Source organism: Limulus polyphemus, unplaced genomic scaffold (genome assembly GCF_000517525.1).
Source record: "Limulus polyphemus unplaced genomic scaffold, Limulus_polyphemus-2.1.2 Scaffold3305, whole genome shotgun sequence".
NCBI classification, from domain to species: Eukaryota; Metazoa; Arthropoda; class Merostomata; order Xiphosura; family Limulidae; genus Limulus; species Limulus polyphemus.
The window spans coordinates 74776-80043 of NW_013668915.1; the positions used below are offsets into that span (position 1 = coordinate 74776).

General features: G+C 32.6%; 1 protein-coding gene across 1 annotated transcript in view; it reads right to left on the reverse strand.

Annotated features, from left to right (window-relative positions):
* The window catches only part of LOC106469103 (probable cation-transporting ATPase 13A3), a 114797-nt gene that overhangs the window by 56422 nt on the left and 53107 nt on the right, over nt 1-5268 (reverse strand).

Consider the following 5268-nt stretch of genomic DNA (forward strand, 5'->3'; position numbering starts at 1 on the left):
CTCGATACAAGTTGTACGTTGTATACGCAGTTTGATTGTTGTACTGGGCTATAAATATATTGTTGACGTCATCTTACTTGAAGCATCCAAGTTTTTCTAGTTGTGTAATATTGTTGCTACTACTGGGCTAGAAAATTATAGATTTTTCTGCTGTGTGCTACAAATACATACAGATTCAACAAGTTAAGTTCAGTCAAGAAAAAAGTTAGTTGGTGAAAGTTAGCTGAGGTGCGAGTGATTAGCCTTAATGGGTGATTTCTATAGCGTATTTCACAGTTGTATTGTAACAACACAGATAGGAAAAATAATCTGTATTGTCAATTGGGTTCTAAAGTAACTAAACCTTTTGACGAAAAAAAAAGAGGCAACTATTTAAGGCTCTGAATACAATTGTAGTAATCAACAAAAGTTAATTCAGAAAAAAGTTAAGTTACTGAATGTGAAGTTAGACTCCATCACTGTTAGTTTAGCCATAATGGGGGATATCTTAAAGTGAGTTTAACAGTTTAGCAAAGATAAGGGGAATAACTTGTCTTGTCAAAGAGTGTTCTGTGTAGACTTTGATGAAAAGGAGAGAATTATTTAAAGTTCTGGATACAACTGTGGTAACCCACAGGGTAACGTAAGTGAATTTATTGCAGACTGTATAGTGAGAAAGAGAAATAGAGAAGAATAATTCATCCTGTCAATTAATATTGACAATTCTGAAATAACTGAACTAGCCCATGTGGACTTTTGACAAGAAAATAGAATTATTTAAAGCTTTAAATACAACTGTGATATCCTTTAGTGTAAAGAATTTTGGTACATATGCTCGACTTGTTTTGAATATATTATTTTAAAACAAGTGGATTGTGTGCTGTCCATTTATTTGATATTTATCATCAACAAGTCACAGACACCTACTGTAGAAGAATCCATGCCAATATACATAAAACTATACATATACATTACAGAACTACTATGTGTCATATCAATGCTAGCCTGATGAGACTTGGTATTGGATGACAAGACATCATGGGGATTGGATATGGCAGATATAGTGTGGTTGGCATATTATTACATATTCTTTTTATGCTTTCATTCACAAATTCTGAGAAATTGAGCTACAAGGGACCATTTTGTCCTTCAAGGATATTCATGTACACATACTCACAAGAAAAAGTGAACATTTAATGTGTTTTTCAGGAAATCATCTATTCTCCTCTCAAATCTTTTAAGGTGCTGATGGCAGCTAATTCTATTGATTAATCACACTGCTTTTTCCAAATGTTAAATTTCTGTCAAAGAAATGAAATTAGAGACCTTTATCTTATTGATCCACAGATAATCACAGGCTTCAATAATATCACCTCTTAACCTATCTCTGCTAGAAAACCGTTCCATCCTTAAAATCATCTTAATAACCCTCTTGTGAACCATTTTCTATCAGTCAACATTCTTTCTTAAATAAGATCAAATCTAATTTGTGACTTGCATAGAGAGATAATTATCACTTTTGTTTTGTAATGAATTTGCCTCTAAATGTGGTATTCTCATATGTAGTGATTTCTGGACAACTATCAGATATATCTGCTAATAACAGTAGGGTTGAGAAGGAAATTTATGGAGTGGTCTGTGTTTGGAAACTTGAATGAAGTTTAATATTGTGTGAAAATTATAAAAGAACTTGACAACTTTTTGAAAAAAATAACACATTCTTTATACAAAAAAAGCAAACACATCATACATATTTGCACAGACACGACCACATTGGATTATCTACTAGGTGGTGTTTATTCATACAGACTATATTCTTTCAGGATTAATCTCTGCAAAACAAAAACACGGTATCTCAGATATGTTTTTTTACTCAATAGTCTTTCTAGTAGAAACTAAGAAAGCTCACTTTAATTCAGCAAGTAAACATTTTTGTACAGCTGACAGTGTCACCTCCTGACCCTTGTTTACTCAGAACATTCATTGGCTGCAACATACAAATATAATCAATTGGGCCAGCATAGGATATTACAGTCAATGACCCTATCAACATGGATGTTCCACATTACTGAAATATTATTTTGGTCAAATGTCATTATTCACATTAAAAAGTAAAGGAACAAAGCAACTAGAGCAAGGCAAATTTAAGTTTTCTGGACAATATGTTTGCTTGTGCTAAACCCACATAGAAACTAGTTAAATGAAATTTTTTAAATTCTTATGTCACTAAAGCTGGTAGAAAACATGATATGGATGAATATCAAACATTCTCCCCTTCTCTGTTTTATGCTAATCTTAAGCTACCAATTAAATTCAAGTTTAAAATTAATGACCTTTAAACTCACAATATGGTCAAGAACCACATTAACTGTCCTTTGTCTCTAAGAACACATGCACGCTACATGGATGACAACATCTTAACAATGAAGCTTAACTCAATTAAAAGAAATAAACTTCAACAATGATTTAAAATCGCATGATATAATAAGAATAAAAAAAGGACAAAACCTTCAAATAAGGTTTAAAATATAATGCATTAAAGGAATCTCTTCATTAATGTTTAAAAATACAAAAACTTCAATCAGACTTTAAAATACATATTAATATTTCACAATAAAAACTCCTAACAGGCAATATTTTAAGCAAGTTTCACAGTTTAATAGAGATAAGGAGAACAATTTGTCTTCTCAAAGGGTGTTCTAAATTAACTGAATCTATCTGTGTGGACTTGGACAAAAAGGAGACAATTATTCAAAGTTCTAGTTACAGCTGTGGTAACCCATTGGGTAATGTAAGAGAATTTATCACAGATTGTATCATGAGAAACAGAGTTGATTGGTTGTTTGGCATTTTTTAGTGCAAGGCAACTAGGCTATCTGCTCCAAACAACCAGTAAAAATGTAAAAGTAAAATTTTTATAAAATTTAAAAATAAATCAAGTTAAAACTAAACAACGTTCAAAATTCAGATAAAAGATAGAATTAAAAAGGCCAATGGCTCATAAAAATTTAAAAATACAATCAACTTGGACAGTGTCACCACTGCCAATGAAACCATCCAACATCAGGATTAAACCTTTAGAAAACGTGTCTAAAATGGTGGCGTCGTGCAGAATCATAACAATAGCATGACAGTAAAACATGGGCTATTGTGACTTGAGTGTCACAAAGGCTACACAATAGTGAATCAACAACAGATAAAAAAAAACGACGTGTAAAAAAACTGTGGCCAATGCAAAGCCTAGCCAGGACAACTTCCTCCTACCAATCCTCAGGAAAACAAGACGGCCAAACAGCAACAGAAGGTTTCATTTGGAAAAGCTTCTTATAAAATTGCTCACCCCAAGTCGACTGCCAACTAGCACAAAGCTGTCCCTTGAATACAGGACCATAGTCCATATATAGGACAGGCATGGCTGTGATAGCACCAGAGCAGATAGACTTAACTGCAGTGTCAGTGAACTTGTTTCCATGAATACCGACATGGCCAAGTATCCAGAAAAACTGGATAGTAATGGGAGATGAAGTAAAATAGACCATTTATTGTTGAATATTGACAAGAACAGAGTGAGAACTAGCATTAACTCTTTCAGCATGGGCTCAGTTCCTGGGACCGACCTCATAACCATTTTGGGCTTGTTATAGTTTTCATGTTATAACTTTTAAATTAGTAAGAGTATGGTAATGAAATTTGACAGATTATCAGTAAACATTACAATGATTACATACACAAAATATCTAATTTTTTTTTTATTAAGTCTTAAGGTTTATAATGCAGTGTTTTTCTTATGCCTTTTTTCTTTTCGCATCTTGCCCATCTAACATGCAAGGTAATTTTCATATTAAGATTAAAAATACTTTATGGATCAGAAAATTTTCAAATTTCACATGTGAGATCTTAATAATGTCCAGAGAGTTATCAAGAGAGTTCTTAAGATAAAACTTTATATTTTTTGTGTTATTTTCAGTAACAAATCTGTATGGGTTTGGTCTGTTTAACCGATCTTGATATCACGTTAAGAAAATTAGAAAATAAATATAAATTATGCCTCTTTTATTCCAGAATGACTACAAATTATAACACAAAAACATAAATGTTTAAACTAAATAGCTTAAATCTCATAATATTATACATTTATATATATATATACATATTATTTTAACATATTGACCTTGTATCCAATAACATAAAACTGACCTTTGGTCTGTACAAAGTAACTTGTCTTGGATGAGTTTTAGTAGACTGGTATTTTGTAAAATACAGTCACATTTCAATTATTATACATTATATATGTATATAGATTATTGCTATTTAGAAATAAGTTTTTAAACTTATTTTTCTTAACACATAGAACAGTAAATAAAGAAGTAAACCAAACAATTATCTCTTCTAGTTATGACCTTTGTACTCAATTGCAGCTTGATGTAGGTTGCTAAGTCTTTAAATATTTTGCACATGGAGGATATGAAACAATTTTTTTTAGGTTTTATATATACATTTGGATAACTAAAAATAACAAATTACTATATCAATACCACAAAATTCCACTATAATTTATAAAGCTTAGTAACCAAGATGTATTTTAGTCTAAAAAAATATGAAATTTCAAGCAGACTAAAGACACACCATACCTCCTTGAAATATTGGTTCAAAAGAAAGCAATGGCATCCAAGCCCATTAAAATGGCTGAGAAAGCTACTAAGGGAAAAATTCTGAGCTTCCAATTTGTTATTCATGTCATAACAAACACAACAAATGAGATGACATGGCCTTTCACCTGTCACCTGTGTCAAAAGGGTTAAGCAATTCCAAGGCCAGTAGAGAGCTAAGAGAGTCAGTGTAAATAGTACAATCGGTATACTGCATAATTTCTACATGATCCAGAGAAATGGTATACAACTTGGCATTGAACATGGAAACTTTAGTGGGATCCTGTGAGCAACCATCAAGCCACAACAAACCATGACAGAGTCCACACAGTCACCTGATTTCAAACCATCTGTATAAATGGGAGTAGAAGGGTGGTTCAAAAAATATTTGGCAAAGAGAAGATGGTACTTTCAATTGGGAGTATCCACCTTCCTCAGATGATTCTGGGGATGGTAATAAACCATGGCAAAATGGGCTGATCACTGGGGACAGCAACGTCATCTAAAACCACACCCAATTCAGCCAGTCGTGCCTGGATACAAAGGTAGGAATGGCAGACCATCTATTTCTGAAAGAGCACATTCCCCCCGGAGGAAGAAACACATAACCCCAAGTCGGATGCTGTGATAAGTATCGAAG